At 42.4% G+C, this 11,713-nt stretch overlaps 1 protein-coding gene across 1 annotated transcript in view; it reads left to right on the forward strand.

Moving 5' to 3' along the window:
• Positions 1 to 2,558, forward strand: part of USP33 (ubiquitin specific peptidase 33) — a 70,589-nt gene extending 68,031 nt beyond the window's left edge. Inside the window, exon 25 of the transcript XR_003794406.1 lies at positions 2,329 to 2,558. The gene's annotated coding sequence lies outside the window, so the exon portion shown is untranslated. The remainder of the gene's footprint in view (positions 1 to 2,328) is intronic.
• The last annotated feature ends 9,155 nt before the right edge of the window (positions 2,559 to 11,713 follow it).

Consider the following 11,713-nt stretch of genomic DNA (forward strand, 5'->3'; position numbering starts at 1 on the left):
TTCCCTTGGTTGCAGTAAATAATCTTACCCCCTCTTTTGTTAAGATTGAGGAGGCGTAAGCTTCTTTGTCTTCTGTTGCCACCTCTTAATATTTGGCATCTTTCTGCATTAGAGAAAGGAGAAGCCCTTCTGTTTCCTTCTCTGACTTCCTGTCTTCACCCATGAATTTATTTATTCATTCAGGGTACTTTTCATGCCCTTTCACTTCCCTCAGTACATTGTTTTTTAATTAAAAAAAATTTTTAATTGAAGTATAGTTGAGGTACAACATTATGTAAGTTACAGGTGTACAATATAGTGATTCACAATTCTTAAAGGTTATACTCCATTTATAGTTATTACAAAATATTGGCTATATTCGCCATGTTGTACAATATATCCTTGTAGCTTATTTTATACCTAATAATTTGCACCTCTAAATCCCTGACCCTTATATCGCCCCCACTTCCCTCTACCCACTGGTAAGCACTAGTTCTCTGTATCTGTGAGTCTGCTTCTCTTTTGTTATATTCATTAGTTTGTTGTATTTTTTAGATTCCACACATAAGTGATATCGTACAGTATTTGTATTTTCCTGTCTGACTTATTTCACTTAGCCTAATACCCTCCAAGTCCATCCATGTTGCTGCAAATGGCAACATTTCATTCTTTTTTATGGCTGAAGTGGTAATCCATTGTAATACACCTCAGTACATTTTAAAATTAAGTATCGGGACTTCCCTGACGGTCCAGTGGTTAGGACTCAGCGCTTTCACTGCAGGGGGCACGGGTTTGATCCCTGGTCGGGGACCAAGATACCACATGCACCACATCATGGCCAAAAACAAAACAAACAAATTTAAGTATCCACACCATAGACTTTCTCAAACTTCCCCTTTTCACTTGCACCTTCCCCTGTCTTCACTCTTGCTAAATTTTCCCTTATTGGGAGGGAGAAGATGAGGGAAGTTAGTATTTCCTAGACCAATTTGCCACACCATATATATTTTTTTATTGAGGTATAGTTGATTTACAATGTTGTGTTAGTTTCAGGTGTACAGCAAAGTGATTCAGTTATACATACATATATCGATATATCTATTTTTTTCAGATTCTTTTCCCTTATAGGTTATTACAAAATAATTGAGTATAGTTCCCTGTGTTATACAGTAGTTCATTTGTATCATTTTTTTAAGATTCTGCATATAAGTGATATATGATATATGTCTTTGTCTGACTTAACTTCACTTAGTATGATAATCTCCAGGTCCATCCATGTTGCTGCAAATGGCATTATTTCATTCTTTTTAATGGCTGAGTAATATTCCATTGTATATTGGAATTTCTTTATCCATTCACATATTGATGGACATTTAGGCTGCTTCTATGTCTTGGCTATTGTAAACAGCACTGCAATGAACACTGGGGTGCATGTATCCTTTTGAACAATGTTTTTCTCCAGATATATGCCCAGGAGTGGGATTTCTGGATCATACGGTAGCTGTTTTTAGTTTTTGAAGGAACCTCCATACTGTTCTTCATAGTGGCTGTACCAGTGTACATTCCCTCCAACGGTGTAGGAGAGCTGCCTTTTCTCCACACCCTCTCCAGCATTTATTTTTGTAGATTTTTATTTTATTTTCGGCTGCATTGGGTCTTTGCTGCTGCGCGTGGGCTTTTCTCTAGCTGCAGCAAGTGGGGGCCACTCTTCGTTGTGGTGTGCAGGCTTCTCATTGCGGTGGCTCCTCTTGTTGCAAAGCACGGGCTCTAGGCATGCCGGCTTCAGTAGTTGTGGCACACAGGCTCAGTAGTTGTGGCTCGCGGGCTCTAGAGCGCAGGCTCAGTAGTTGTGGCGCACGGGCTTAGTTGCTCCGAGGCATGTGGGATCTTCCCAGACCAGGGCTCAAACCCGTGTCCCCTGCATTGGCAGGCGGATTCTTAACCACTGCACCACCAAGGAAGCCCTGTTGTAGACTTTTTGATGATAGCCATTCTGACTGGTGTGAGGTGGTATCTCATAGTTTTGATTTGCATTGCTCTAAATAATTAGCGATGTTGAGCATCTTTTCATGTGCCTCTTGGTCATCTGTATGTCTTCTTCGGAGACATGCCTTTTTAGGTCTTCTGCCCATTTTTTTATTGGGTTGTTTGCTTTTTTGATATTGAGCTGCATGAGCTGTTTGTAAATTTTGGAGATTAATCCCTTGTCAGTCAGGTTGTTTGCAAATATTTTCTCCCATTCCGTGGGTTGTCTTTTCTTTTTGTTTATGGTTTCCTTTGCTGTGCAAAAGCTTTTGAGTTTAAGTAGGTCCTGTTTGTTTATTTTTGTTTTTATTTCCATTACTCTAGGTGACGGATTGAAAAGATATTCGTGAGATTTATGTCAAAGAGTGTTCTGCCTGGGACTTCCCTGGTGGCACAGTGGATAAGAATCTGCCTGCCAGTGCAGGGGACATGGGTTTGAGCCCTGGTCCGGGAAGATCCCACATGCCACGGAGCAACTAAGCCTGTGTGCCACAACTACTGAGCCTGCGCTCTAGAGCCCGCGAGCCACAACTACTGAGGCCTGCATGCCTAGAGCCCGTGCTCCGCAACAAGAGAAGCCACCGCAATGAGTAGCCCATGCACCGCAACGAAGAGTAGCCCCTGCTCGCCACAACTAGAGAAAGCCGTCACACAGCAACGAAGACCCAATGCAGCCAAAAATAAATAAATAAATTTATTTTTTTAAAAAAGTGTTCTGCCTATGTTTTCCTCTGAGAGTTTTATAGTATACAGTCTTACATTTAGATCTTTAATCCATTTTGAGTTTACTTTTGTGTATGGTGTTAAAGAACGTTCTAATTTCATTTTTTTACATGTAGCTGTCCAGTTTTCCCAGCAACATTTATTGAAGAGACTGTCTTTCCTCCATTGTATAGTCTTGCCTCCTTTAGTGTAGATTAATTACCCGTAGGTGCATGGGTTTATTTCTGGGCTTTCTGTCCTGTTCCATTGATCAATATTTCTATATTTGTGATCTATATTTATTTTTGTGCCAGTATCATACTTACTGACAAAGTTCTTACTTGATTGGTCTACACTCTTGTTACTGAGACAAACTTGGGTCCCCTTGCCTGTGCACAGTAAAGCCAATCTACTGACACCAGGTCGTGGTGAAGGAAAGTGCAGCATTTACTGTAAGGCGCCAGACAATGAGTCCAGGGCAGCTAGTGTTCAAAACATCCCAACTCCCCCAGTAGGTTTCAGGGAGACATCTTTATAGGCAAAATTTGGGGGCAGGGCTGCCGGATGTGTAACCCTCCTTTAATTGGTTGGTGGTAATAGGGTGGTATTCCAGGAATCTCAATCATCAGCCTTCTGGTTCCAGTTGGTCTGGGGTCCAGTGCTTATGCTCAGCCTGAAGTTACCATCTTCCACCTGGGTGGGGATCTTAGTTCTTGTAGAAGAACTCAGAGATATGTATCAAATTGTTATTCACATCCCCCAGGAGGAACCAGGATTTCACTCCATTCTGCATTATTGTTTCTTTTTTTAGAAAAATTATTAATTTATTTATTTTTGGCTGTGTTGGGTTTTCGTTGCTGCGCACGGGCTTTCACTTGTTGCAGTGAGCGGGGGGTGGGGGCTACTCTTCATTGCGGTGCGTGGGCTTCTCACTGTGGTGACTTCTCTTGTTGTGGAGCACAGGCTCTAGGCGTGTGGGCTTCAGTAGTTGTGGCTCACGGGCTCAGTAGTTGTGGTGCACAGGCTTAGTTGCTCCGCGGCATGTGGGATCTTCCCGGACCCGTGTCCCCTGCATTGGCAGGTGGATTCTTAACCACTGCACCGCCAGGGAAGCCCCTGCACTATTGTTTCTTGATTGCTCCTCCTTTGTTTTTGCATTCCCTCATTTCCCTGGTTAGCAACTGTTTGTGCGTCTGCCTTTTGGAATACAGGGAAGGTCTAGGAGGCTGAATGAAGCCTATTTCCTACAAACAAGAAACAGGGGACATAGAAAGGGTTTATACCGGGAGGGCCGCACAGGGTCCTGCTCTGTTTCACTCCTTGCTTCCACTTCAGTATTTACCCTCTTTACTTTTCAAATCTCTGGCTTTTACTGTTGCCACCTGGCTCAAAAAATTTTTTTTCTCTTATATGGCTTATTAGCAATCATTACTATTTTCATAACTAACTTTGGAATATTATTTGCAGTTAATTATATCAGAAAGATGCAATTTCCTTGTATTTTGAAGCTACTCCCTTAAGTCTCAAAGGAAGATGATCAGTTTGAATATACTAGTTACCATTTTGAAGGATTGTGAGTAAAGAGATTAGGAAGAAACTGCTGTGTAACCCAGATTGGGACTTGAACCCACAGTATTTTAACTGAGATCACACACCTGGTCTCAGGACTTAATGAAGCTCAGGTTCTTGATGTCTCGTCACAGAAAGAATTCCGAAAGAGACAAAGTGATAGGTAAGAAGATTTGTTTATGGAGAAACACACTCCACAGAGTGTGGGCCGTCTCAGAAGGTGAGAAAGGCACCAGGGTATGGGGGGTTGTCAATTTTTATAGGGGTGGGTAATTTCATAGGCTAATGAGTGGGAGGAGTATTCCAGCTATTTTGGGGAAGGGGTGGGGATTTCCAGAAGTTGGGCCACTGCCCACTTCTTGACCTTTATGGTCAGCCTGGGGACTGTCATGGCGCCTGTGGGTGTGTCATTTAGCTTGCTGATGTGTTACGATGAGCGTATACTGAGGCTCAAGGTCTAGTGGAAGTTGACTTGTCTGCCATCTTGGACCTATTTGCTTCTAATCAGTTTATGTCATGTCCTTGGGCTGTGTCATTCTTCTAAAGGTTGTGCCCTGCCCCCTTACCTCCTGTTTCTCTAGGGGAAAAAAAATGGGCTATCATTCAAAACTATTAACAACACAACCACTACTAATCCCTACTAATTTTGAGTTCTTAGCAAGTGTCAGACATTAGGCTAAATGTGTTTACAAACAAATTAATGTTCCTGAGTACATACAACTATTAAGTGTCAGAATTCAAGCCCACATGTGTCTGATTCCAAAACCTATGCTTCTGTCAGAAGTCACAAGTAAATTTCCAGTTAGAAAGTCCAATGACTTTCTCAGTGACAACTATGTCCTGAAACTTCCCTCCTTCAAGTTGCATGGTGCTGCTTTCCACCCATTTTTTTCCTCTCTGCATATCTGCCTACTGTGGCTTCTCTTTCTGGATGTTAAATGATAAATCTCTGTCGTTCTACCTTTGTAAATACATATCCTCTTATTTAGGGAGCTCGTTTACTCCCTTGCTTTCAACATCATGTCTTTTATTATTATTTTTTTTGGCTGTGCTGCACGGCTTGTGGCATCTTAATACCCTGACCAGAGATTGAACCCAGGCCCTTGGCACTGAGAGCAGGAATCCTAACCACTGGACCACCAGGGAATTCCCTGAATATCACTTCTTTTATTTTTTTTAACATCTTTATTGGAGTATAATTGCTTTACAATTGTGTGTTAGTTTCTGCTTTATAACAAAGTGAATCAGCTATACATATACATATGTTCCCATATCCCCTCCCTCTTGCATCTCCCTCCCTCCTACCCTCCCTATCCCACCCCTCTAGGTGCTCACAAAGCACCGGGCTGATCTCCCTGTGCTATGTGGCTGCTTTCTTTTACTTTTTTATTTTATTATTTTAAAAATATTTTTAAAAAATATTTATTTAGCCTGTGCCGGGTCTTAGTTGTGGCATGCAGACTGTTCGTTGCAGCATGCATGTGGGATCTAGTTCCCCAGTGGTCCACAAACTTTTTGGCACCAGGGATCGGTTCTGTGGAAGACAATTTTTCCACAAAATCGGGGGGGTAAGGTTCAGGCGGTAATGTGAGAAACGGGGGGTTCAGGCGGTAACGCGAACTATGGGCGGCGGCAGATGAAGCTTCGCTCGCTCGCCCGCTGCTCACCTCCTGCTGTGGGACCCAGTTCCTAACAGGCAGCGGACCGGTACTTGTCCATGGCCCAGGGGTTGGGGACGCCTGTAGTGCCCTGATCAGGGATGGAACCCAGGCCCCCTGCATTGGGAGTGTGGAGTCTTACCCACTGGACAACCAGGGAAGTCCCAATATCACTTACTTGAAAATGATTCTCAAGTATATTTTACTACCCTCAATGCCTCTTACAAACTCAAATTTCTCTTTGCCAAATGTACCTACTTACATGTCAGTCACCTAAAACTTGAACAATCTGAAAAGCAATATAAGTAGTCATTGGCAGAATGGGCTTCAGAGCCAGTGTATCAATTACTTTTGCTACAATAATTCTATGTAACAACCACAAAAACTCAGTAGTATACAAGGACATTGATTTATTTTACAAGTCTGGGGAGTTGAGCTAATCAGGCCTTGGCTGATCTCCCCTGGGCTCACTCTTCACTCGTGTATCTGCAGTCAGCTGAGGGACGGCTAGGCTGGCCTCTAACCTTTGCTAGGCTCACTCATTTGTCTAGGGTTGGGCTGATGGAGGATGACTTCCGTGGAGGTGACCGGAGCAAACTGGTTCTGTTTCTTATGTCCTTCAACATGTTCTCTTGGTCATGGCAGAGGGACAAGTCGTTTTCAAGTCTCTGCATATGTCCTATCTGCTAATATTTGCTTGACCAAAAAGCAAGTTGTGTGGTGTAACTCAGAATCAAGGAGGGGGGAATACATTCTACTTTTAATGATAGGCACTTGGCAAAAGACGTGGATACAGAGAGATGTGAACAATTAAGGTCATTAATACAATCAATCTACAATAGTCAAATTGCTTACATTGAATACGGGCTCTTCCACCTATTAGCTGTGTGACCTTGGCAACTTCTCTCACCTCAGTTTCCTCATCTGCAAAATGAGTATCTACCTTGAGTTGTTACGAAACTAAATGTTTAAAAGATACAAAGTACCTAGTAAATGCACAGCATCTCTCTCCCCAATTTTGGGTGCATATAACATGCCCTGTCAGATGCATAATCCCACAGTGCTTTTCACATGTCACCAATGGCAGAAAGTCCAGGACACCAGCCCATCCCTCTATAGCGCTCCAAATACTAAGTAGATAGTGACTTTGATAATTCATGTCTCAATTGTGTATTGTGTGGCAAAATTATGGAGGCATAGTTATTTATGATAGCAGCTATTCAGGTGCAGATTTATCAGACAAGCCTTTTGGGTTTAAGTTCCTTCAATTCTCTGTCTCTCACCCACGTGAAGTTCTGCTACAGGACCTGAGGACACTGAAGTATGAGACTGTTCATGAACACAGCAGCTGGCATAGTTCTCTAACAGTAAAGTCATGATGCTACTCAAATTGAAGACGATCCTTTGTAGTGTGACAAAGGGCCCCAAAGCTTACTGACTTAAAATCAAGATTTATTATTTTTCATAATTTTCTGGGTCTGGGTGGTTCTTCTCCCTGTGGTGTTGTCTGGAGTCACTCATGAGGTTAATTGAGCTGGCAGATTTGCTGTGCTGGGAGGTCCAAGAAGGCTTCTCACATAACCAGGGCCTTGGAGCTGTTGGCTGAGGCACTACATTTATTTCCATCAAGGCCTCTGTCTTCAGGATCTCGTCCCCTAGGGCCTTTCCATATGGCTTCCCTCTGTAGAAGGATAGCCTAATCGTCCTTACTCCCCCGCAGCTACATTCCAGGAAGGTGAAAGAAAATGCTGCAGGCTTCTAAAGGGTTGGGACTGGACCTGACACAGTACCATTTTTGGCCATCTTCTTTTGGGAGAGAACTATATAAGGGCTTGAATACCAGGAGGCATAGTTCACTGGGAGACACCAATATAACTGTCTAACATGTTTGATGAGCCTGGTGAAGTGAGGGGGTCATACAATATTTGGTTATCCCACTTTTAATGATACAAGGATTGATCAGTGGGTTCAGATGGTAAGAGCTCAATCCTTTCATCGTAAAGTTACTGATCAACTTATCAACGAATAGTATTATCTACTGATATTATTGCCTGATTCAGTTATTTCATCACAGGCTGAAAAATGGTGATTTTTCTAATTCTACCATTCTTTTTGAGGGACTTTTTCAAAATCTTCTTTACACTGTAAATGGACTGTGGAAAAAGAAAGTGGTTCTGGATCTGTGATGTGATAAATGTCGAAACCAGTACTAACCTGGAGCCCTTGGGGTCAGTTGAGATCGCTCCTTTAGTGCTTGGTTTAAAGACCCTTGCGTGCAACCAGTTGGGGCTACTTGTAGTTCCCCTCTCACATTGCCACACATTCACATTCGTGCAGTTCCCTCTGCTGAAAATGGTCTTTTTTCTCTGCAAAGTCATGCTGTAACTCAAATGCCAACCCTTGTAGAAAACCTTTCCCAAGTCCTCCTCTGTTGCCACAATACTTTATTTATATCTCTATGTAGAACTTCTGCAGCTCAAACTTGGGTAAGCTACTTAACCTCTCTAAGCCTATTTTCTCATCAAAAAAAAATGTGAATAGTGTCACCTGTTGGGTTCTCCAGAAAGAAGACTCTTACATGATTAGTGTGCATATTTATTAGGGAATGCCCTTTGGATCATCACTTGTGAGAGAGAAGGGAAGAATGGGGCAGAGGGAGAAGTCGAGCTGCAATGCAGTCTTAATGGAATGCAGGTTGTTCTGGGGATGGGATGATCCATCAGAACTGTCACAACTTGAGGTGAGAGGGCTGGGCCTTCCAACAATTTGTAGACAGATATCTGCCTCCTGGGGAAGGGGTGTGACATTAGGCAATGCCAGAAGGGGTCTGACATCTGATGGCTATGGCTGTCTGTGGGCAACACTCCTGGCCGCTGGGGTAGTATGTCCCTCATTCCTGAAGGGGATCTGAGAAGTACATTTCAGTGTCCCCCACTAATAGCATCTATCTCAGGATTACTGGAAGCCTAAAATAGGATACGGTATAAAAAGTACACAGCATACTGCCTGGCACATAGGACTCAAGAAGAGCTAATTGTTAAGGTTACTATAAATTAGTACGTGGCTCTTAAAATCATATAGAGCAAGGTAGGGAACCCTTGTTTTGTTAATTTTTGTGTCTCTAGTCCTAGTATAGGGCCTGGAACTAATTAGATTCAATAAAGGTTTGTTGATGTGTCAGTATAAGAATATACCTGCCATCCCTGGTCTCCAAGCAGATATTAATTTGAATTGAACTCTCAACTAAAACAAATACAAAAAGCATTTAATAACTTTTATTAGCAAAATAAAAGGAGGCACATATCCACTTGCCTGAAAAAAAGTTTCAAACACAAGGTAAACAAAAGCAATGAAGCACTACTGGACAATTGCTGAAGAGCTCCAGTTAAAATAGCTTCTACCACTGCATTTGATATTTTTAGAATATAATCTTCAAATTATACAGAGGGAAGGAGATTTAGTTCAGCTTTTTCACAGCTCATAAAAGGTGAGGTTGTCAATGAAACTACCAACCCAAAGTAAGTACTTATCTCCATCAATGGGTATTGGACCTTTATTTTCCTCCATGCTCACTATAGTTCCTTGATATAATTTAATACAGTATCATACACTGCTTTGTGCCAGACACAGGTTCTGTGGATACAGCAAGATCAAAGGTTACGAAGTCCCTGCCTCTTGTGAGAGCACCAGAATCACAACTACCTGCTGAACAATTATAGAGAGGAAGACACTGGAATTCCCCAAAAAAGATACCCCACATCCAAAGACAAAGAAGAAGCCATGATGAGACGGTAGGAGGTGCGCAATCATGGTAAAATCAAATCCCATAACTGCTGGGTGGGTGACTCACAAACTGGAGAACACTTATACCACAGAAGTCCACCCACTGGAGTGAGGTTATGAGCCCCAGTTCAGGCTTCCCAACCTGGGGGTCTGTCAATGGGAGGAGGAATTCCTAGAGAATCAGACTTTGGAGGCTAGAGCGATTTGATTGCAGGACTTCAACAGGACTGGGGGAAAGAGACTCCACTCTTGGAGGGCACACACGAAGTGTGTGCATTGGGACCCAAGGGAAGGAACAGTGACCCCATAGGAGACTGAACCAGACCTACCTGCTAGTGTTGGAGGCTCTCCAGCAGAGGTGGGGAGTGGCTGTGTCTTACCGTGGGGAGAAGGACACTGGCAGCAGAAGTTCTGGGAAGTACTTCTTGGCATGAGCCCTCCCAGAGTCTGCCATTAGCCCCACCAAAGAGCCTGTAGGCTCCAGTGCTGGGTCGCCTCAGGCCAAACACCCAACAGGTAGGGAACCCAGCCCTACCCATCAGCAGACAAGCAGATTAAAGTTAGATTGATCTCTGCCCACCAGAGCAACACCCAGCTCTACTCATCACTAGTCTCTCCCATGAGGAAGCTTGCACAAGCCTCTTAGATAGCCTCATCCACCAGAGGGCAGACAGCAGAAGCAAGAACTACAATCCTGCAGCCTGTGGAAGGAAAACCACATTCACAGAAAGACAGAGAAAATGAAAAGGCAGAGGACTTTGTACCAGATGAAGGAACAAGATAAAACCCCAGAAAAACAACTAAATGAAGTGGAGATAGGCAACCTTCCAGAAAAAGAATTCAGAATAATGATAGTGAAGATGATTCAGGACCTCAGAAAAAGAATGGAGGCAAAGATATAGAAGATGCAAGAAATGTTTAAAAAAGACCTAGAAGAATTAAAGAACAAATACCTAGAAGAATTAAAGGACAAACAGAGATGAACAATACAATAAATGAAATGAAAAATACACTAGAAGGAATCTATAGCAAAATAACTGAGGCAGAAGAACAGATAAGTCACCTGGAAGACAGAATGGTGGAATTCACTGCTGTGGAGCAGAATAAAGAAAATAAAGAAATGAAGACAGCCTAAGAGACCTCTGGGACAACATTAAACCCAACAACATTCACATTATAGGGGTCCCAGAAGGAGAAGAGAGACAGAAATGACCTGAGAAAATATTTGAAGAGATTATAGTCAAAAACTTCCATAACATGGGAAAGGAAATAGTCACCCAAGTCCAGGAAGTGCAGAGAGTCCCAGGCAGGATAAACCCAAGAAGAAACACGCCAAGACGCATAGTAACCAAACTGACAAAAACTAAAGACAAAGAAAAATTATTGAAAGCAACAAGGGAAAAATGACAAATAACATACAAGGGAACTCCCATAAGGTTAACAGCTGATTTCTCAGCAGAAACTCTACAAGCCAGAAGGGAGTGGCATGATATATTTAAAGTGATAAAAGGGAAGAACCTACAACCAAGATTACTCTACCTGGCAAGGATCTCATTCAGACGGAGAAATCAAAAGCTTTACAGACAAGCAAAAGCTAAGAGAATTCAGCACCACCAAACCAGCTCTACAACAAATGCTAAAGGAACTTCTCTAAGTGGGAAACACAAGAGAAGAAAAGGACCTACAAAAACAAACCAATAACAATTAAGAAAATGGTAATAGGAACATACATATTGATAATTACCTTAAACGTGAATGGATTAAATGCTCCAAGCAAAAGACGCAGGTTCTCTGAATGGATACGAAAACAAGACTCATATATATGCTGTCTACAAGAGACCCACTTCAGACCTAGGAACACATACAGACTGAAAGTGAGGGGACGGAAAAAGATATTCCATGCAAATGGAAATCAAAAGAAAGCTGGAGTAGCAATACTCATATCAGATAAAACAGACTTTAAAATAAAGAATGTTACAAGAGACAAGGAAGGACAC

This window comes from Monodon monoceros, unplaced genomic scaffold (genome assembly GCF_005190385.1).
Source record: "Monodon monoceros isolate NGI ecotype Baffin Bay Population unplaced genomic scaffold, NGI_Narwhal_1 Super_Scaffold_18, whole genome shotgun sequence".
Taxonomy (NCBI): domain Eukaryota; kingdom Metazoa; phylum Chordata; class Mammalia; order Artiodactyla; family Monodontidae; genus Monodon; species Monodon monoceros.